This window comes from Bactrocera oleae, chromosome 3 (assembly GCF_042242935.1).
Source record: "Bactrocera oleae isolate idBacOlea1 chromosome 3, idBacOlea1, whole genome shotgun sequence".
NCBI lineage: Eukaryota > Metazoa > Arthropoda > Insecta > Diptera > Tephritidae > Bactrocera > Bactrocera oleae.
In genome coordinates this window covers 79,328,292-79,352,953 of record NC_091537.1, presented here as the reverse complement: position 1 = coordinate 79,352,953, position 24,662 = coordinate 79,328,292, and the positions used below count along the sequence as shown (strand labels likewise).

At 30.3% G+C, this 24,662-nt stretch overlaps 1 protein-coding gene across 12 annotated transcripts in view; it reads right to left on the bottom strand.

Annotated features, from left to right (window-relative positions):
- Positions 1-24,662, bottom strand: part of LOC106625289 (pneumococcal serine-rich repeat protein) — a 118,243-nt gene that overhangs the window by 68,775 nt on the left and 24,806 nt on the right. Inside the window, exon 2 of one of the 12 annotated variants that reach the window (XM_070106991.1) lies at positions 15,363-15,396. The exons of the other annotated variants lie outside the window; for them this stretch is intronic. The gene's annotated coding sequence lies outside the window, so the exon portion shown is untranslated. The remainder of the gene's footprint in view (positions 1-15,362; positions 15,397-24,662) is intronic. 12 annotated transcript variants of the gene reach the window in all.

Genomic DNA, 24,662 nt, shown 5'->3' with positions numbered 1-24,662 from the left:
AAATGAAGGCCGTATAGAAGTTAGTGATTCTGCTGAATTGGTGGAGAAAGTCCGTGTAATTACTAGTATTGATGTCAATTTTACTCTGAAAATGTTAGTATAGGGATTAAATAGGAGTAAAAACACTATTTAGAGAATTTCATCTGAAGATTTGGGTAAAAGAAAGGTCTGCTCCCGTTTTGTTCCACTTGAATTTAATGAAGACTAAAAAAGTGAATAATGAAAAATCAGATTTCTCTCATCAAACGCCCTTCGTGTTTGCCTGATCTATCCTCATGTAACTACTTTCTATTTCTGAAAGCGAGAACCAAGCAAAGTAGCACTTTATGATGATGTCCTATCCCAGCTAGGCAGAAGACGTGCTGAAGAACATGCCTATAAATGACATAAAAAAAATTATGCAGGTTGTTCGTACCAAACGTTGTATTCAGTTGAATATTATCTATTTTAAGTAAATAATAATCTTCAAAGATAATAGAAAAGCATTTCATTCTTTATCCAAAAATATCGGTTATCCTTAAGACATACCTTGTGTATAAGAAGAAAGGTACAAATCGGGATACCAGTAGTTTTTCAGTTATTTTCAAGCTTTATATAACTTATATATATATTTTCCGATGTTAGTTGGATGGGTTCCCGATGTTATGAAATCAGATATTTATTTGTTTGAATATGATTCTGGTTTCTACAATATTAAAATTCGTTCAGTTTCAACAATCAAGCCTACATCAACAAAGAAAAAAGACGTTTTACTAATTCTTTAGGTATTATCAGATAATAGTTTGCGCCAAAACAGCCGAAGAAAAAATGGAATTGAGCTGAAGAGATAGGAATGTATCTGCGATCTCTGCTTTCAAATGAAATGTTTTGCAGCTAAGCGCTCTTTGAGTGAAGATGTAACCAGTGAATATGTAGGTCTTCCAAAGAAATATGACTTATAAAATATATCTCAAGAAATAATAACCAAGCAATGCAGCTTTTAGCCTTATAATAAGAAGCTACCAATTAGTTATAGATAATAACTCACTTTTCTTCATTTTCAACCATAAAATGATAGCGGAAACATTGGTTAAAACCTAAAGTCTAAACAAGTCTCATAATAGTCAGTAAGTGAATGATATTTTTTGAAATTTTTTTTTTAAATATCTACAACACAAGCAAGTCTATAAAGAAAATATATTTGACTGTCTCCTTCCTCAAAATTTTGTTATTTAGTATGTGTGACTTTTTCTAAAACTTGTAGAGTATCAATTATAATGTCAAATGGAAAAGTAGTCTAGGCTTACGGATTAACAGGTCTCGAATTATAAAAAAATTAACAATAAATTTGAAGAAGTGGAGGGATTACTACCCAATCTGATATCAAAATATATGAATACTTGAAGTTCGTGCTACAATTCCAAAGCATCGGAGCATAAGAGTGTTAAAAAGCTTCTAGATATGGTGATGCTGCCATAAAAAGCCTATACGAAGCCTGTACAGTATATGTAAATTAAACGAATCAGAACTTTATGTTCGGATAAGGACAGTCTAACCTACGAAATACACTAAAACGGTTTGCGAATATATACGAGTATTAATATCTTCCAAAAAACCTACAATAGTATTATTAATAAGTACTACTACAATAAAAACTTCATCATCTGGGTGTGGTGAGTAGCTCTTGTGGCATCTTCATCTTTAATTCAAATATTAACTCGATCAAGTCATTATTTTTCGCTTTAAAGCGTCAATTTAATTGTATTTATTTATCTAATGGCAGCACAATTATAGTTCAAACAAATTTACTACAAAAAATCGACTATATAATTGTTTTATTCAACATTGGAAGCATGTATGTTGCTACCCTTAGATATCATAAAATTTGTCAAGTAGCTACTAAAGCAATATAAATATTTTATTATAACTTTGTAATTGCTCACAATAAAGTTTTAAGAGTCTGGGAAAAATGTTATGAAAACATAAATGAGACACTTCTTATGCTTTCGATATTCTCATAATAATATATATTTTTTATTTATTTTTTTTTGGAGTGTAATACAAAGGTTAAGATAGACATTTGCTTTTTTATTTTTATTCCTTGACATATTTTTATTAAAAATCATATTTTATTATATTCTGCCATCTTAAGAGGCATACCTAATGCACAGCTTAAAAAAAAATTATTTTTACGAATTTAAAAAACAAAAATTACTGCGTTAATTGTTTCAATCTTTTATAATAATAATTGAAACTCTTAATATTTTAAGCATACGTAGTAAAACTTTTAGGAAAAAAATTTAATAATTTTCGAGTAACATGCAATCTCCGATGGCGTTAAAAAAAGTTCCTGCATTTCTGTTGTGAGTTCGTCCTTTTCCGTGGATAAAACCAAAAACAAACTTTCAACTAGAAGTTATGGTCTCTTCAATGACGGCCATATAACTCAAAAATTTGCAAAATTAAAAAAAAATTAAATAATATTAAATATTGGTCTTATTGGGCTGAGAAAACTCGATATTTGATTAAATCAAAAACTTGTAGTTCAATGTATGTAGAACAATATACAGAACAAGCCGAAAAAATTCAAAAAAATCACTAGGTGTGCCCCTTAAAACACAATTATATTTCAACTTCCAAAAAAATATCCAATTACAACAACATTTGCATTCATTAATTTCCCAGCTTACGCAACAAAGCTTTTTCTTCAACAACAGTAACATTGTAGTTCAAACATACATATATATGATCGTCCTCGTCAACCCTCATCATAAACAGCACAACAATGTAGTGTGTCGATGTATATGAAAGACTTAAGCAACAAACCCAATATTAGCCAAGTGCGTAACTAAAGCGCAATATGCGAAAAATGAGCAATTAAGAGCGCAACGAAAAGCGAAAGGAAGTGCCGAAGATGCAAAATTGAAAAGAAAAAGTGCATTTACGGATTTATGTAGACGGCAGCGGTTTAATACACAGATATACATGTGCTTTATGCAAATGAGTCTATGCAGAATGATTTATGATTTCCAAGTCGCTGTAATCAAATTGTATGAGGCGTAGCAAAAAGAGAAAAGTGTTAAATTGATGCTATTAACGGGCGATTATTTACCGTTTTAACGCAACAAAAAAGTGGATGTGTTGAGTATAGAGCAGAGTATTGAGTTCACAATTTACTTTATATACTTTAATACATTGTGTATAAATATATGTATAAGCTGCAGTAGTGAAAAATTATAGTAATTAAAATAAAATGTATAGTTATAAATTAAATTTAAAAAAACTTTAAAACTATAAACTTCATTAATTCTTGTTTTGACTTAAAACAACTGTTAACTAAATTTAGTTGTGCCTTAAGGGCACATCACGCAATCATTGAAGTGTGTTTGATTCTATTAAAAAACGCCACGGGCTTACTAAATTGCCTTGGTGTTAGCACTATAAATAGAAGAAATATTTTTTTAAGAAGCTGGGGAGCAGGCAAGCAGATGCCGTTAACTGACTCCTGAGACTCTACAGAAGAATAAGTTGTAAGAAAGCTTCTCCATATTAAGTGTTATTGCTCATACATTTTATGACTGGCTTATAATATGTTGATACAAACTATCAAGTTTTGAGAAAAACTTTTATATTCGTATTATAAAGCCAAAGAGAGAGGCATTAACTAATTTTTACTCAGAGATTCGCCTCTATGAAGTGTTTCTGTGTCTTAGTTAATAACATGCAAATAAAAAGATAGTGTTCAGTAGGTTGAGTCAAAAAAAAAAATGTATTTATGTTTTCTTAGATAAAGTAAAAATATCGTCCGAAATGTTGAAAAAATCGTGAGTAACATTTGAGCTCTTAATTTTAACAGGTGGCTTTTTGTGATTTTCTATTTCCCAAATAAATAACCCGGTACTAGTCTTCCTCTAAATACCATAATATTATATAAATATGCGGCACAGCAATTATATAGGCTTTATGTATGACTTCTACAATGCTCACTAATTAAATTTGGAAGTATTAAGGCTATATCAACACGCTACAATTTCTTTCACAACAATTTTTCGCCTAGGCTAACTTAAGCTTTTTTTGAGGTCCAAGAAAATTCGTGGTGTTACTGAATGCTAGCAATGCAACTGCATACATTTATACTGCAAAAAAATTAAAAAACAAAATCGAGAACGCATCAGAAGATTATCGTTCCTATGATTATTAATAAATTGGTTTAATGAGGTCCTTTAACAACAAAAATTAAGTAAACGAGGCACGCACGCGCAGTATCACTGTATAACCGGATGACATTTCTCATCACAACTGAAACTATTTGTAGAATATCTCACAATTTTACAATAACTACAAGTAAATTACACCGAATGCCATTATATTAAAGTGTTTATATTTTTATACCTGAAGCGGGTATATTAACTTTGCAACGAAGCTTGGAACAAGCAGAAGAAAACTTCGGAGATCCTATAAAATACATATATCAATGATCAGCATGACGAGCTGTATCGATTTAGCCATGTCCGTCTGTCTGTCAGTCTGTATACATCTGTGTGTCTGTATACATGCGAACTAGTCCCGCAGTTATTGAGATATCGATCTGAAATTGTACACACGTCCTTTTCTCTTCATGAAGCTGCTCATTGGTCGGAATCGCCGATATCAGTCCATTATAGCACAACGCTGACATACAAACTGATTCATCAAAATCATGTCTTTGTATGGAATCTTTGGTATTTGTGAAAGTTATTATACAATAACTTCGGGGCAGCCGAAGTTCACGTTTTTTTCCCGAATTCTTTTTCAAAGAATTTTTTTACGAAGATATGCATTTTCAATCAACTAAAATGAGTCAGCTTATTTTTTATGGGATGAAGCAAGATCATTGTAAGTAAAGCATATGTTAGTGATATCAACAGGAATAAATTATGTGTTATATGATCATCCCTATTTAAGGTTATAAACATCTATTGCAGATTTTTACGTGATTTGGCCAGCATTCTCCAGCGCTTCGAACTAGCTGTTAAAGTGTGATTTTTTGAGGGCAAATATCATGGGTTCAACACAAGAGGATAATTTTGAAAATAAAGTGGAGAGAAAATAAGAGCTCAAAGTGACCGATTCCACTATGAGAAACTTGAGATTTTATTAGTATTTTTATTTTTCATATTTCTAATAATAATAATTACTTTGAAAATATTTTTTGTATTACTATAATTTACCCATCACTTTTAATTTAGCACAAATGATAAATAATAATAACCAAACACAAATCAACCAAAAGAACCTAAAAACACTCCAGCGTTGTGCCACTTTTTGTTCCCACTTTTCGGCTGCCTCATTACTTCTTCCATACAAAAGGGCTTATAGACAAAAAACGCCGTCTAACGGTACTTGAAATAAATTTTTGTTATTTTAATTATTATGTTAGCTTGCAAAATACACCAGAAACCGCGTTACTTCAATAAGATTTTTTAAACCCAGCTTTTAAGCTGCAATAACTGAGCGAACTGTGCAATGACCTTAACAACTTGTAAGCCTAGATTTTAACGGTGTACAAAGGAGAAATTTCACACTCTTACTTTCGGTTGAAAGCTAAAACACCAGAAGCGTCTGAGAAAATCTGCTTAAAACGAATATTTAATGTGTTTCGTTTGACTGCTGATGGGATTTGAAACAAAAAAACAACAACAACAATAATAACAGCAATAATAAAGCAAATAAACAAAGCATTCATCACTGAAGTTCGTTGGCTCGACTGCCGTTGGCGTTTACTATGTATGTGACTGACTAGACGCGCTTGTTGTAAAGCAAGTTCGTTGGTTGAGTCTTCTGTTTAAACAAAGGCTTTATAAAATTTAAGCAAACAAAAACTGATTATTCTTATTGTTGCAGATTTTGTTTGTGTTGCTCATTTTAATTTTTCGTTTTTTGTTTTTATGTATTTGTTGTTTTTCTTTTGCGTTTAGTAATTATGCGTTCCAAGTCATTTCACTTAGTTTAATGACCGCCTTTGCCACTAAGAAATTTTCGCAACAAATGTTAAATAAATGCAAATGCGCAGCGGCAATTAAGGCGTGCTGGTAGAAATCTCATTTTTATGAGGCGAAAAGAACGCAATTCAATAGTAGAAAGCATATTTTTTTCAAAAAATAAATGGTTATTTTTATACATACACATGTCTTCAATCCGAACGCGGTATTGTAGTTGTAATGAAAACTTCGTTTACTCCCACTTAAATGGCTTGCCTTACTTTTGAGGTTAATTTTCGTTCAAAAATTATACAAATTACTACATATTATTGCAGCGCCATTGTTCAAGAATTCTTATAAATCTACAATGATGAAAACTTTCTTATTTTCATTATCCAAAATGTGTTTATAAATCTCTATAATCTATCTCTATTTATGTCTGTATATTCTTTTGTACTTCTCTAGGCAACGAAATTTGTATGCTGTCAGCTTAGCGCGCCAACAAATTACCTAGTTGGGTATTTGAATATGCATACATCTTCTTATTGCTGATAAGCTAATATGTGTAATTGAAAATTTCTTGCTACATTTATCATGAAAAGAAATGAAGAATGCAACTTTCACTACACCCACGCTCTTACAATGAAAATAAAAATAAAACAGTAACGACGGCTACGTATATGTGGAGTAGGCTTATAACTACTCAGGAAAATTGTGTGTAAGAAATATTTACATATGTATGTATATCAGTCAACATTTGACTTAAGTGGGTTTGAAGTGTTTATTTGATGATATATTACTACTTTGTAGTACTTTAAAATTTTTGATGAAATTTAATGCATATTTAGATTTAAGTTTTCAAGAGTTTTGTGTAAAATAAATTATAATGAAATTTAATGTAATCATTACTAAGTAATCAATTTGTCTGTAATTTTAATTACACTTTAATCATGTATAAAAAAAAAATAGTTTTTGCAGAAAAAAAAAACAAAGTAATCATAAAAGTAATCGTTACTTAAAAGTTACTTTATAATTACTATTACTATTTTAATACATGCAACAAAAATAGTATATGTAAATTAATAATATATTTAAAACAAGGTATTTATTAATCGTAATCAATTATTTGGTAGTCATGACTACAATATTCACTACTAATGATTAAGGCAATCATTAATATTAATCATTAACATAGTAATTAACTACATTTTAATTACGATTACATATTAATTACGTACAACAAAAATAGTTTAAGTATATAATGAATATAACACATTAAAAACAAAGTGTTCAATACTTGTAATCAATTACTTGGTAATCACAACTATTGTACAATTTTAACTATTAATGACTAATTATTAATAGTAAGCAGTTACTTGGTAATCATAATTACAATGATTATCTTATGCAAAAATTTATGTAGAAGAACAAACTTGTTTTTAATATCGCAATTTTATTTGATTAATAATTTCTAGGTACTTCAACTTATAAGCAGTACTTATTGTACCTACGAAATATATTATCACATATATATATGTATGTCTTATTATCAAAAATAAAGTAAATTTTTTCCAGTTTGTGGTCGTAAGTACATATAAATAAATATGCTGTAATTAAACAGCAGTAGCATTTTTTTAAAAAAATATTAACTTTGTTAAATTACAGCGATTACATCATATTTTCAATAAAAAATTTAATCAGAGTTTCATGGGAGGATTACTTATGTAAAAATTAATAATAATCGTTCTCGATTATTTCATAAAATAATACCTTCGTTTTGGAATGTATTTTAATCGCATTATTTAGATATGTAATGGTTATTAAAATGAAACAACATTTATATATATCAACAATTACTTCTAAATAAATTAGACATTATTTTCAATTATTTTAAAATATTTTAATTATATTAAGATGATATTAGTTAGTACTCGAATTTAATTTTTAATTGGTAGTTTAAAAATTATATTTTATAAAAATGTTTTATGGTTATAATAATAACACGAATTATAAGCAAATGAACTCAAGCTTACTGAATACTCATAAATATTGCCTAAATATATACATATTTACTAATTTGTTTACAAGTATTTTGCAAGTAATAACTTTTGGATTCATTATTTTTCATCGGAATTGCCACAAAAAGAGTAAAGTAGGTATACAATTATTGCATAAATAACCATTAGTAATCATTTTTGATTAAATGATGGTTAAAAGTAATCATTACTAAAATTTAGCTGTTCATTTTTAGTAATGGTAACTTCATTTAATTCACTTCATTTAATTAAATAATAAGTAATTCATTACTGAATACCCATAAATATTGTCTAAATAGATACATATTAACTGATTTATTTACAAATATTGTAAATTAATTACTTTTTGATCAATTACTTTTCATTCCAATTACTTTAAAAACAGCAAATTGGGTTTAAAATTATTGCATAAGCAAATATCAATAATCATGTTTAATTACATGATAATTAAAAGTAATCATTAATAAAATAAACCTGTTCGTTTCTAGTAAACCTAACTTTATTGTAAATAAATTATATTTATATAAATGTTCTGAAGTACATATAAAATTTTTAGAGTAATTACTTTGAAGTAGTTTCGTCGCTTAGCAAAGAAAGGGTAAAGGTTTATAAACTACAATTTAGTTGGGTTTGAGTTTTTACCTTTAGAGCAGATATAATAACTGAAGTATTGATTACTAATACAAATATTATAAATTTTCGGGTTTTGACATCATTACAACATGCTTTACAATATGTATTAAAACTTAATTTTTCAATTAGCTTTGGATTTTTCTTACTTACATATATACCGTTAGCATCACATACTTCAGTATATTTATATTTAACGGCCACTGAAAACTTTTTGAATATCATATGGGCATTAAGTATATAGGTAATAAAATATGTTTTCATAGCCTTAAGTATCATATTTATTTATTTTCATGGCGATGCGCCCAAATATGGGCATCCCCAACACAACAGCCAGCAGAGTACAAGAAAATTCCATTTACATGACCAACTGCCACAGTGTTCACTATAAATAAATGCAGTAAAAACGAAAATAAAAAATCTCATAGCCATATGTAAAAATAACTCAATGTCCAAGCGGAATAAAAGAGAAGAAAAACAAAAATTGTAAAATTATGTAGGCGGACATTTTTTCTTACAGCAAAAAGCAGGCCACGCTCCACTTTCCAGCAAACAAAGCATGCAGTGCTGATCAAACATGTAATTTGTAATTTTTTCTAAAGAAGAAAATTTGATTATCAAGATTTCGGTTACTAGCTGGTGTTTTTGTGTTCAAGTAGTTTCAGAATAATTGCACAGAAAAGTTGTAGTATGAGTAGAAATGCAGCTGTTTGGTTTTAGAAAGAATAATTTTATTTTGGAAACTTTTATTTAAATATATAAATAAATTTTTGATAAATTTTTATAAATAACACATTTTTAATTTTTTCCTTAAATATTTTTTGTGGTGTACACTAAAAACCCATAGTTATTTCATAATTTACCAGAAAAGAAACTAAATGATGACATGGTCACAAAAACTAAAAATTATATCATACATACATCTCGCTAAACAGTTGTTAATACCGTTAACCACAAATTTACCGCAATTGTGAAATACCCAATATGAGTTTATAATATTTCGCTTGCCTGATCATCATTACTCATAGCATTGTAAACTTATGCTGATTCAATATGATTCAGTATGAAAAAATTTATTTCATCTACATATGAATGTATTGCTTTTGTTACTGTTGCTGTGCTGCATGCTGCTTGTCATTGTTATGCCAATTCGACCCACTCATTAACACTTTTTTGTGTTGCTGTTGCTTGCCTATGTTTAGTTATTAATAAATTTGGATAATAATATCATTGAAACTAGGTTAATCCGCAATTGCAACTGAGTCAAGTGAAATGAAAATTTTCAAATAAAACCAAATAAAAGAACTGGGAATATTATGCATTTATATCAGCGCTTCTTCCAATTGTTTATAATAATACTCGAACTCGATTTTTGGGATAGCCTTTTGCTCCTTAAGCGATTTTTATCTATCTTGTAAATCGACGGCCCTTTAAAATTCTCTGTATTTTCTGGCGAACATGGAGGACCGTATAGTGTTTAAGCCAAAAATTCACAATGAAGCAACGAAGTGTAAGCTTTTAATAAACGAAAATCGTCAAGCTCATAAAAATACATTTAACCAGCTGAAAATTGTATCATATATGTATGAGTAAAAAAAATTTGACAAATAGTGTTTCTTCGCAAGGTATTCTGAAAAATAGGTTCTTAGACATAACTCGCTTCTAACTACTTTCTTGGAAAAATATCCCGTTTCATAGATTTTTTAGAAAAATTAATGCTCGACAAAGAGGTCTCTTACGATTTTTTCGTAATCTAAACCATTTAAATTATATCAACGGTTAAAGTTTGATTATTTTAAGGCAAATTTTTTTATTATGTATTTTTTAGCACAATAAAAAAAATCATTTAAAATTGCAAAACTTACAGTTTCGTAGGACATTTACTACATTACAAACTGCTTTTTGATCCAGTTCCCCCCACTTGTGAATTTCACTAAAAACACATATTTGGAATGCACAAATATTTGTGAACATTCACCGAGATTTCGAAGTAGGCTCCTTAAATGGTTACGGAGATATCAGCGTATTTGTAAAAATTCTTTTACTTAGTGTAATCATGCGTGAATAAAAAAATAACAACACTAAGCCTCATTGGAGTACATGCAAAAGTACGTTAGTAAGCCAGAATCGCTGTTAAGAGTCGTTGAGGAAAAAATACGAAAATTTTTCCGAAATTGCTAAACCAATCAGCTTGAAATTGCACCCAACCTTTTTAGATATATTATATTTGTCAGGTAATGAGCGAACTGTAAATATTTTTATAAAATAACGATTTTTTTCAAAGTTTGAATAGTAAATTTTTTCACACTTTTTCTTGTTCAAAAATCATAACTTTACTAATCCTTTCATTGTTACCTTAACTCATTTTTAATGATAATAATAAAATTATTAATTACTTTTGTTCCAAAGATTTCAGATAATTTTAAGCAGTCTTTCAATCAATCTTTCTCACCACCAGTAACCATTTTTCAGAGATCCTCCTGAATCAGCTACAAGAAGAAGCGAATCCAATTTTTTTCAAAACAAATCACCACTATCAAATGCATTGCTTGCATTAAATTTTGTAAGTGCACATGTTATAGTTGTTAATTAAATAAAATGTCATTTCAAACGAAAAAAAAAACAATCTTTTCTGACTTACAAGTGAATATAACCAATTAACTTAAATTTTTTATCAGTTCTATAATTTATGAACTTACAATACAACTTTGGTGCTATTGGCTTGTATTTCGTAGCGCATAAATCACATAGACAACATACTTGTACAACAAAAGATTTAAGCGACAAACCTAATACAGAAATAATAAAGAGAGAGAAAAAATGTTATGTATAGAGTATCTACATATATACTATATATACACTAGTATATAATTTAGCATATGTATTAAAAGAAGTTAAGTCTTCATATTAACGGCAATAGTTTCAAATAGAAAAAAAAAGTATTAGCGAGGTGTAACTATAAGTATTAATTTTTTCTTATATAAGCTATTAATTAAAGTACTATTTTAAAAAATCTGATAACCTTACATTATGTTTACCGGATTTGCCACACCAGCTAAACAGGAATAGTTTACTTTAAAATTGTTTTAACTATGACTCATAATTTTGTAAAAGTTGAGAGCAAGTGGTCAAGCTGGTCAATTTCTTGGCCAGAATTAACATATATGGGTCTAAGGCACAACAATCTGCTAACCTTGATATTTTTTTAAAGTAGTTTGATTGCAGAATTTATTTTAAAAAAATGTCAAAATTTACTGTAAGAGCTCAATAATTTCAGAAGCGGCGTTTCTAATAACAGAACCACCAACTAGAATACGGTGTAAGAAAATTAAAACAAAAAAATGAGACTACTAAATTATTTTTTTTACTAGCAATTAAAATTATATAACTAATATAAATTATATTTTTATTTATTTTTTCATAAATTTTTTTATATTTAAAATTTTTTATGCTATCAAAAATGCGTTTATGACTGCTTTTGTTTCGTTAAACACAAAACGTTTATATGCATCAGCACTGTAACACCTTTTAACTCTTATTTCCCCAAAGTTTCCCATCATTAAATTGAACTTAAGGGAATACAAAATCCTTGAAAGGCTTTAACCAACAACAGCGACGGCAAATAAATTCAAAAAAAAATCCATTCAAATGCAAACGACAAGTAAAATAGATTTTCTTATTTGATTAACACTGACACTATGACCATAAATAACTGCCTAAAACATGCACCCCCAGAGGGTATGGGTTCTAAGCATTGGGCGCTGGGCAAAAACGCAAACAAGATAACAACAAAAAAAAAAACAAAAAAAGCAGCAATGAACAACAATGGCAACAATAGCAAAAATATATGTATGTATGTGTATATGTATAAGGTAGTAGAAAAAATCGACTAGAGCAAGCCTGCGTGAACAAAAAACTAACAACACTAAGCCTCATTGGAGAACATGCAAAAGTACTTAGGAAAACAAAAAAAAAAATATGAAAAAATAACTAAAAACTCAACACAAAATACGAATCCTTCGCAGGAGTTGTCTTAGCAGCACAAAGGCACACAAATGGCAGCGAGCCAAAGAAAACATAAGTAGAGGCTGCTCAGTACAGAGCTGGAAATTGACTACCAATGTGGCTAACAAGCGCTGCCAATGTCTTTGCGCGCCTGACAAGACAACTACAACGCGCTGCCACTTTTTGTTTTTTTCTTTTTGCAGTCCCTAGAGCTGGCTAAAGTGGCTGTTAGGACGGTCGTGTGGTTGTTTAGCAATCGCAGTGGTGTTGGCCCTTCGCCGATATGCTTTGGTGTGCTGCATTGCTTGCGCTTTGCTTACAGCAGCTGCTTGGCAATTTCCTTTTGCAAAATGTTTATTGTTAGAATAAAGTTTTTCTATGTTTATTATAAACATTATTTTTGTTTTGCGCGAGCATAATTTCCTTAGCCAACGGCGTTGGTCTTGGCACCAGCGAGGCTACTGCAAGAGGCAGCTAGAGCCAGCAAACACCAAGCTGACTACAAACACCAGAAAGTTGCTTAACGAAGGGCCACTTTTTTCCTCTTATTACTTATTTGCTTTTGTATGTAAATGTGCAGCTTGTTTTTGTTTTCCACGCTATTGCTGTAATGTTCTTTTGTTGTTGTTATTATTATTATTTTTTTTGTATATTTTTTTTTCGCAGCGGACATATGCCCTATTTGGCCGCTGGGCGGTTCGCAGTCGTTTGTTGCATCAATTGCCCCAAACAAGGCACGACGAAACTGACCAACACCCGCCACTATAGCTATCAGCTGGCAGATCAAGGCACGAGGTAAATGACAGTTCTATGCACTGGTATGTACGCAAAAGTGGAGAGAAAAGCATTCAAGTAGAAATAGTTAATAGTAGCAAAAAAGTCAACTTGCGTAGAACAAGGTGATCAGAGCAAGAAATTATATGAAGTTGGAAGCTTGGCATCTTTTGGAAAACTAGAAGAGAACAATGTCATAATAGAGACTATTAAACGCAATTTAAACAAAAGAACATTTTAAGGGTATAGTAAAAAAAATATACTATTTTGCTATATTCTGTAACTCGCGTTGTGCAAGTGCCATTCCGTGGGTCACTTACGACAACGTCAAGCAAAAACGGTCGTGGTCGATTGGTGGCGAGCCGGCGCAAACTGTGGAAAAGTCAGGATGGACGATCAGGAAGATTTTATTAAATGTTTGGTGGGATTGGCAGCGCATCAGCTACTATGAGCTGCTTCCCTATAGCCAAACTCCTACTTTGGAACTGTACTATCAACATTTGGAACGTCTGAAGGAAGCAATCGGCCAGAAACGGCCAGCTTTGGCCAAAAGGTTCGATCCGGACAACGATAGTTACCCGTCAGAAGTTATGGAAGCTTGGTAAGAAGGCTCTTATCTTACCTTATAGCCTGTACCTATCACCAAGTGATTACTATTTATCTGTTCCTGTCAATGCGACAGATTTTGCTGATGAAAAATTCGCCTCAAAAGAAACTTGTGAAAATCGAGTGTCTTCGTGTTTTGCTAATAGGGATGAAGGCTTTTATGAGAGTGGCATTATGAAATTGCCTTTAGTAGATTATGCAATTTTCCGTTCAAATTTTGTACAAGCGATAATAGTATATGACAGCTCTACTGAAATTAAACGCGGTAGCTTTAGTTTCACTGATAAATTTCGGTAATGCGATATTCAGTTACTGTTGTTAAGGCAAATATTTACTGATTGATTTAAAAGTGTCTTTAAACCATAAAATAAATTGTTAGGAGCATTTTGTAGTATTGGAAATATGCGGGCATTAGATTCCACATAATTTCTTTGATTTTCAAAAAAATTTATATTTTAACTACTACTGTGTATGTTTTCGTATTTGTAGCAATTGTTTAGCCATTTTGACATCATATTTAATATATGAATCTATTAAGCAAGCAAATAATAACATTTCTACAAGAGGTTTGTTTAAATGTAAAGTATGTAGATGTAAAATATGTGCAGTAAAATATTATTAAAGTGAAACTTGTTATCTATCGTTCATTTTTCGCATGTCACATGTCGCATTACAGCTCTCTATATTTAGCCGGATGACTGTTATTTTTTCTCTAGGTTTCAATGCTGTTTTAAAAATCTGCTTCGTTAACAGAATACTTAAGAGAAGTTACTATTTAATTTTGAAATTAAAAATTATAGAATTATACCAAGCACAAGAAATGGTACTACATTCAACGAAATTTTACTAGATACGTTGAAAATTTAGAATTGTTTACCATACCTATTTTAGTAACCATAAAATATACAGTATTTTTAACTGTGAAACTTAAGTCAAAAAATTATTTAGTTAGTGATAGAATTATTGAAATTCAAATTATTCAACAATTTAAATATAAATTGTTCTTAGTTCTTAACATGAGTATAACATCTGAATAAATTTTTGTATTATTTACTTTAATATAAAGAATAAAATAAAAATGTATAGTAGCGTCAACTATTATTATTTTCTTTATTAATTATTAAGTTAATATTAAAGGCGAGATTTTAAAAAACAAAATCAAATAATTTCCCGAATATTTTCAATGTGTAAAAAGTCTCACTTTCATAGGGGTTTCAAAAACCAATTCACTCTAGTTGTTTTTGTGTATTAAAAACGTTTTTTGATTTATATAATTAAGAAATAAAAAATTTAATTAAAAATGCGTGTTAAAATAGGAGACTAATTTGTTTGTATGCTCGAAAAATTTTGACTCATTTATTAAACCACTTACTCATATTTTGTTCATCGATATATTATGCTATTACCTGAAAATAAAAACAAAATATATAATTTAATTTAGTTTTAGTTTCTTAAGCAATTTGGTATAGCACTTTAATGATTTAATTTGTTTAATACTATTGATAAATGTAAAACTCTGTAATTGCCCGAAGCTTTATTTTTGCAGAATCATCGAAAATTAAAAACTATAAACTAAACGTTATTTCACCAAGCGGTGAAAAAAATTTTCATATACATTTGTTCGTCTAAGCCTGGTTTCGAAACTATTCATGAATATACACATTTTCTTTACCTATTCTGTTCTATTAGCCACTATTTAATAATTGTGAAATAAATTACTGACTATAACTAGTTTTAGTAGAATATTTTGCTCGCGCCAAAACTGGTTTTCATCACTAAATAAAGTTGATTAATTGACCAGTTAGAAATCTTAATTATGGCTTACAGAAGTGGGCAAGTATTTATTGCAATTGCAGTCGAATTTGACACCACAACGAATCGACAGCATTTTTAACATATCAAAAAGCAGAGCAAATAACATAATTTGGCAAAAAAGAAACAACTTTTGCACTCACTCAACGTCTGTGCTGAAAACAAAAACACCGAAGTCAACTGCTATATATACACTTATGTCGCATATGCAGCATCCGAGAGTAATTACGCAATTAACAGCCACGCGAGTTATGCGAAAAAGCTTAAAAATATATTTTAGTGCATAAAACGTTGCACACATGTGGCACATGTGACGGTAATTGCTTAGAGTTTTGAAAATTCAGTTGTTTGAAGCCATAACACATAATTATTTAAGTGTCTGTAAGTAAATAACAGCTGCATGTTAATAACATAGCACTATTATTTGTTGCCATGCCCGCACAGATACGGAACTGTAACGTCATATGAAAACGAAAAAATACCAACTTTTAAAAATACTGAGAAAAAACAAAAAAAAAAAAATTAAAACTAAATCAGTCTAAAAGTAAAGGTTAGCAGTTATGTAAAACAATAATAATCTGTAGGTATGTAAATCACTGAAAATTTGCTATGCCTTTTAATCATAACAGATGTATAAGCACACTAATTAGTGCACTAATTTTTATTTTTTCTTTATTTCACACTAATTTCTACTGCCTTCCTTATACACTCAATGCCGTTTGAAAAACAAAAGCCCTAATCGCCGTAAGTGTCGCTGCCCCCCTGTTCCTTCTGCAGGTTAAGGCTTTCACTTTTCACTCATCAATTATAGCTTAAGTTCACTTAATGACCGGAGTTGCTGGCGACTAGAGCCGCCGCAGTAGTTGCCACCAATTCAGCCAGTGATAATTGCCAATTACACACGCTTACCCTAAGACCAAGTCATTGGTTGTGATTAGTGTTGGTGTTAAATTGCAAATAACCCGCTTGCAGCGGCTGATGCTGAAATAAAAAAATTAAAGCGTGAAGTTGGCAGCGTTAGTGTGATTGCGGTAGAGGCGTTGAAGGGAAATGATGAAATTTGGTTTGTGTGTCGAATGGTGTTTACGTAATTCGGTTAGTTTTATGAAAAATTGAGAATTCATATGTGATGTTTTGTGTAATCAATCTAACTGGTGGTTATAAATACTATATTACTGTTAATTTGTCTTCATCCAAGAAATTTTATATATATTTGTCACAGATTTTTTCAAACCTGACTTAAAGATATAACAAATAAGAATTCTGTTGCAACAAAGATAATATTAATATATACAGGGTAGATTTAGTTCGCAACAAAGTTTGTTACACCCGGAAGTCGGAGACCCTATAAATCACTTTGTTATTTTAGTAATTTAGTAAAGTATGGCAGGGTTTAAAAAGCACGATAATAATATTATCAATTTTATATATATAAATTTAGTATATAGTTACTGTAGGGCCCTCTATCCTTCAAATATCATTTTACGCGAGATTTAATGAATGTAGTTCCAAATCCTTTCACAAAACTCTTGCATCTACTCTAGTTACCAGGTGCTATACAGTATGTAAATTTAACTATACAAATATAAATATGTATTAATTGTTTAATTATATTTATACGCTTGTATCCGCTTGTTGTAATTGCACTGCTGCACCATGCCCATACCACAAAAACAAAAATTAAAAATATTTATAAGTACGTGTGTGGCACCCACCTTAGCTGTCAAGCCACTGGTCATGACCTTAAAAGTAATCGAAAAATAAAATCGTTTTCGCTGCGAAACTCAATGCAAAAAAGCGAGGTGCTAAGCAATGCGACTACACAAGTAGTAAATGCCACAATTTATATTATATTATACATATATATGTATGTTATAATGTGTAGTAGTAAACAGAAGTGTACCCAGTGGTTAATGGAAGAGTTATTGTTATTATAGTAGCTCTGATTCATAACTGGAATGTAATTGTTTGAGAGTATAAAAACATTGTATTATATATGAAAGACAGATGCCTCATTATTTGTCTCAGGGTTGATAGAAGTGTGCTCTCAGCTTGTCTTTCTTCAGATAAAACATGTGTATGGAGATCTAGTGTAAATTACAATATTTTACACTAATTTTAAAAGTTGCCAGCAGCACTGCATGTACTAGGAAAAAATACTTTTAATAAACCTATCAGATATTAAAAAGGAAATTATTTTCCAGACTGTTGAAAACATTTTTTTTATTTTATTTAAAAACTGTAAAATATATTCACAAAATTTTAAAGAAAAATTTCGATTCGCTCTATTTTTATAAGCCGCAGGAACGAGTAGTGCTCTTTTAGAGCTCAAGCGAGCTGTTATTTTAAACGGGTTTTTCTCAAACGATCTTTTTTGAATTTTAATATTAGTTTCAAAAGTTTTTAATCAATTGTTTTGTAAAATGGCAGTTACTTTCTTCGTGTAATTACTCCCTTATACAAACCTAAAAATACAAACCTCAAATATTATCATTGTTTAAAGTTTTTTTCTTTTTAAAAAAATTTTAGAAAATCTGCCAAAAATCATACTTTCTTGCTTTGACCTCCGTAAAAAACTCCTTTTTCTCATTGTATGATGGCACTTGGGTTCATACAGATATGTCTCTTTTCTATATGAAAAAAAAAATCCAACCTCTTAAATTCCGACTCTGAAACTTCAGCAGATTTCCCTCCTTCTTAATTTTACTAACAGTTACTCTCTGCCGCAGTAACTAACTAAGTTTCACATTCTTCATTATCAGAACTGCCCACTAGAAGCTTGAGCAAAATTAGACTGTTTAGGAATCAAATTTATGTAAATAGGCACACTAAGTGTAATATTTAAGTAAATTTAAAATAAAATCAGCTTAAATATTTATACTTGTCTAAATGTAAGTCACCACGCATTGACGTTGAGGCTGTCGATTTCGCTGTCGATAGTGTTGATAATGGCACTTGCCTACACGCTTCGCTTGTTATAAAAATCTGTTGTTTTTATTACACTTTTATACTGCTGTTGATGTATTTAACTACAACAACAATTTTGTTTACATCCCAACATTGTACACTTTCCTGTGTAACATTACAATTAATTTTCATTATTTTATTTTACTCACAATTACATTCAATTTTCATTTGCTTTGTTGCTTTTGTTACGAAAACGCCCATAAGCAAAATTAAAGAAACAATATAAATGAAATATATGGCAGCAACGTATGTCTACTGTGTTACACATGCAGTTCGATTGCATTATAACTCGTGCTACACAATGCTACTGGCTATATGCAACATACAGATACATGCATATTAGGGCGTGCCCTTTTTAGCCAACTATCTTGGTTTTTTTTTTTTTTAACTAAAAAGCAGTTTAAAAGTGTTTAAAAAAGTAAAAGAGAAGCGTCTTAAATTTTGAACTCTTAATATTAATATTTAGAGGTGCCAGTTGCTAATTTTGCATATAAATGACATGCGAAATTGTTATAACCTGAAAAAAGTATTTTAAGGCTTAAACGAAGTTCGTAACACGCAGAATAAAGCGTTGGAAACCCTATGAAGTATATATATATAAATAATCAGCGTGACGAGCTGAGTCTATCTTGCCGTGTCCGTCTGTATATCATATAAGCGATCTATCCCTTCAGTTTTTGAGATATTGCTCTGAAATTTCGCACACTTTCGTTTCTCACCAAGAAGCTGCTCACTTGTCGGTATCGGACCATTTAAAGATATAGCAACACTACAAACTCACCGATCAAAATCGAGTTCTTGTATGAAAACCTTTTTTTATTTTTCAAGATATCTTCACGATATTCGGCACAGATTATAACCCAATACAAGGATACAATATTCGGACATATTGTTCTGATCGAGTCACTATATCGTTTAGCTGCCTTACAGACTGACCGATCAAAATCAAGTTAAAGATCTTTTATACCTTTTTTTTCTATAATAAATGCTCCTGTGAACGGTATTATAGCTGCGGTGCAGCCGAACATAACATTCTTTCTCGTTTTTCTTACTTTTGTAACTTTTTATTTTTATTTTTAGTTTTTCTTAAAATGCACTGAAAAATTATTCTGGCTGAAATGCTTAAAAATTACACACCCTGATGCATATCTACATATAATATTATACACATACAAGCAATATGCGTATACAACGCAAGATAATTTGCGTTTGGTGCGATTTTCAAGCTACGCGCACGTAAAAACATGAAAATAATTCGAAAATAATAGCATGTATACATTTTCACCATTTGTTGTAGGCACAACGGCAAATATCGTATGCATGCCACTAACATATGTTAATGCATTATGCGTATCCACCAGCGTTATTTCAAAATAGATTTGTGGCCGCTTCGAGCACTTCAGCGCCTACTCTAATTCTCTACAAATTATTTTGTAATTTTTAATTTTGAAAAATTGCTTGTAGGCACCTGTTGTTGTTGGTTTCATTTTACGTAAATATATTTTGCTTTACCATTTTGTTCATGCAAAGTTCAAGTTTAAATTTAATTGCACAAATAAGTAGTTCAAGCGAAAACCAAAAACAAAAAACTCGCAAGCGTCTACTGGGTGGGTTGCACGTTGCGTGTGCGTTCAAAATGAAGTGAAAATTGCAATGACACAAAATAAAAATAAATTGCAAACATTAAATTAACAACAATGTGTAGGTTAAAGTGAATAATGAAATATTGCGAATGCAAAATTATAGGTTTTTACAAAATAATTAACCGGATTACCGAGAGTGAGCGAGAAGAATCTGTGAGTGAGTTCCAAGTTATGCAACATTACTCTTTTCAGTTTTGAAGGAGAATCCTTGAAATTAAAAGCTATTATTTTTAATGAAATTGTTCAAATAATCTCCTATTTAGATACCTAAGCCTGGCTTTAAAGATTTAAATAGTATAATTGAATTTTAGATCATTTTTAAGGCGATTACAACAATCCTGCATGTCAATCTTTAAGTAACATTTCTTTTCATAACTCTACCTTGAGCATCGATTTTCTTAAATCTCCTTTAATATATTCAAATGACTTCCTGATTCAGGAACACATTTTTTCTTTTGAAAGAAATGTGGTAAAGTGAGTTATCAGAAAAATTTGTGAGTGCTCGTTGTTGATTTCTAAGGGTTAAAGAGAATATTTTTGGAGACTAGTACTCAAAGCATTCCTGTAAGTAACGACTATTTCTCATAAACCTAGCTTGAACATAGAAATTCCCAAACTTCCTTTAATAAATTCACATGACTTTCTTTTACAGTACTTTGACAATTTTCTTTTGAAAGAACTAAACGTATTACCAGAAAGGTCAGTGAGACTATTTGGTTCCCAGCCAAGGCTTAAGTTAAAACTTCTGCTTGAAAATTTTCACTTTCGAAAGAAAAATTTTAATTTATGCACAAAAGTTAATTGCATTTGTCGAAAATCAAGAAAAGTACAAATTTATGGCTGTTGTATCGAGATAGATTCCAAAATTTCTTTCAAAATGAGTTATTAGAAGAAACCACTTATTGACCACAAACGCACTCTCTCTCATTTCTGGTTGTTAATATTTCATACACCAATTGTCGGTATTAAAAAATACACCTAATGAGTTTCCACTTTAAGTGGTTTGATGCTTTAGTTTTATCGAGATTGAAATCTGAGGTCATGGAAAACTTAATAGCAAATTTGTTACAAGAATTTAGTAAATAGAGGAAACTCAGAAAAGTCCCAAAGTGCCAGAGAGTACAAAGAAGCAATAAAGACCTCTTTGCCGAACTTTAGTGACTTGAAACCGTCTACTAGGTAACTCAAATGCTTTGGCGCAGTAGATGTTATGTGCTTCCATTAGCCTCACCAATCATTTGCCTATCACCACTAGGAACGTAACAATTCTCTAGAGTTAACCATGTTCGATTTTTAATGCGCCCAAATGGTTTTTCACACCTTAACGACCTCCAGCGACCGGACCCGTATACTAGGTGACTCAAGAGCTTTAGATTATCTAGTAGGTACAATGCGCTTCCATTAGCATCATGGAATATAGAACGCAGCGAAAAGGCAGGCGTCATGCTACTAAATTATAATGTTTACAATGTTCAATGTAAATATTCTCAAACTCTTTAAAATACTAAAACGTTTTGAAATAATGGACGAATGAAATCACAGGTCATGGAATACTATGCCCCGAATTTGTTTCGAGAATTCATAAAAGGAAGAAAGGTACATAGGACTGTAAGCTTTCCTCCACCCGAGAGATTTTGCAGTGTGAGATAAGAAGCAATGCCTTTTGATATGTTCTTGTTACTGGTAAAGGTTGAACTTGAATAGTTTTTAAATTAAATTTTAAATTTTGAGAAATTTATACATAAATACAAAATTGTTGATTCAAATTGGAATTTTCGACTGGAATATGTAAATGAAAATAGAAATATAGAAAATATATATTTCAAATAGAAAAGAAAATACCAAATATTAGATCTCCGCTCTAGGCAAATGGGTTTAACACAATTGACCTGTACTTTTTTACATAAGTGTATATGTATGGTAACTTGTATGTAAATACGATCTAGTTATTTCTAACTGTAACATGTAATGTGTAGGGCAAGGTATTACGTACTTGTATGAGTTTTCGCTACAAATTCATAGTATATTTCATTATTTTCTCAGCATCATTTTAGTTAATGAATTTTGACCTAGAAATTCAGACAACCCTGCAGGCGAAACTACGAGTACTTAATCGATCAAAACACAAATTTAGAAACTATTATAGTTCTAACACAAATTAATATACGCTCAATGTAATTTTGTTTTCATGTGGGTAGCATTTCCTATAAATAGTATTCAAAATATATGAGTTTTCATGAATTTAAAAGTGCGCACCTTGACATACTTAAGTGGACTGCATAGAATTAAGCATTTTGTTTTTTGAAGTTATCTATTTATTTTATTCTAATTTACTTAAGTCAATCTCTTATTACGTTAGCTTTAAGCTGGAATATCCATCACAAATAACGAAGTTTCCATACCAGAACTCTATTTTGATTGTTCAGTTTGTATGATAGCTGTATGCTATAGTAGTCCGATCTAAAAAAGTTCTTCAAATATTCTAGCGTTGCCTTAGAAAATAATCTATACCAAATTTCCTAAAGATATCGCGTCAAATACAAAAATTTCTATACATGGAATCCGGTCGTTCAGTTTGTATAGCAGCTATATGCTATAGTGAACCGATCAGAACAATTTCTTTGGAGAGTACGCCGTAGCTTTGGGTAATAATCCATGCCGAATTTCGTGGATATATCTTGTCTAATGAAAAATTTTCCATAAAAGCACTTGACTCCGATCGTTCAGTTTGTAAACAAACTATTTGCTATAGTAATCGGATATCGGCGATTCCGATAAATGAGCAGCGTCATGAAGAGAAAAGGACGTGTACGAAATTTCAGATCTATATCTCAAAAACTGAGGGACTAGTTCGCGTATATACAGACAGACAGACGGACATGGCTAAATCGACTCAACTTATGCTGATTATTTAGATATATATTTCATATGGTCTGCGACGGTTGGGTGTCACAATCCTAATATACCCTGTTCAGGGTATTAAAATTAATGATAAAAAATTCTAATTAATTTATGATAATTATAATTAAAATTATTATTAATTTTAATTGAAATCGATAATCCATATCAACATACATATAATAATATATATATATATGTGTATATATCTCTTTCTCTATTTTTATCTTTATATTTATCTGTTTCTTTATCTTTGTATTTATATTTATCTTTATTTTTATATATGTCTATATCTACATATATCTATATATATATATATATATATATTAAAACATTTTACGAAAAAGTTGCCACTAAGTAATATTGGGTAATTAAAATTATAGAGTTTTGTATTTGAAAGTAATGAATAATTACCGAATATAGAAAATGAGTGTAATGAGTAATTAAGTAAGTACAAATATATCATATAGAAAAACGAGGTAAATAAATTAACGATATATAGTAAATAAAACTATCGATTTTTTATTTTTTTTAATGTAATAAATAACTAGTGATTTCAGAAAACCACAGTAACGAGTAATTATGATTATCGAATGTAGAACATGTAAAAGGAGGTAAATACATATATAGATATTTTTATCCGTATATCAATGGCCGCAGATAACACAAAAAGTAGTTGCTAATGCAAATGGCTAAAGAAGATATTGCTATAATTATTTTTTAACTGTATTTTGCCAGTATATAGAATATTTGATTTCTACTGCCACTACTTTATATAAATATATCTCCAGCATACCGCCACCAAATCGGTTGCTCTTGAAGTTATGCTATTTTCGTTTAAGACATTTATTTTATTTTTTTGCCAATATTTGCCTAATTTGTAGTTTTGCAAATGTTTGCTAAATTATTCACTAATTAAATATTTAAATTGGCAAAAGACAAATTACAGGTTTTTGGCGAAATTAGCACTTTATTCAGTTGCTTATCTTTTTGCTTTCGAATCGAACTTCGATAATCGATTGACCAAATGTATTTACTATGTTTTTTAATGTTTATTTCAAGCATATATGGAGTTCCAGCAAACAAAAAATTAAACAAATATTGTAGATAAATGCAAATTTTGTAGATTATCTGTTAGTAGTTCTGAATTTGTTGCGGCTAATTTTTTTCTACAACAAATTGTTGTTGCTCACGTTACCCCCACTGATTGATAAATTACTGGACGCGCTTTATATGGTTCAGTTCAGTGGACTCGTATTGAACAATTTTGTGATGAGTTCATGTATGCTTGTATATTATTTTACACATGTTACGTTCTAGACAAATCAGTCAATCTTTGAAAAAGAATTTTT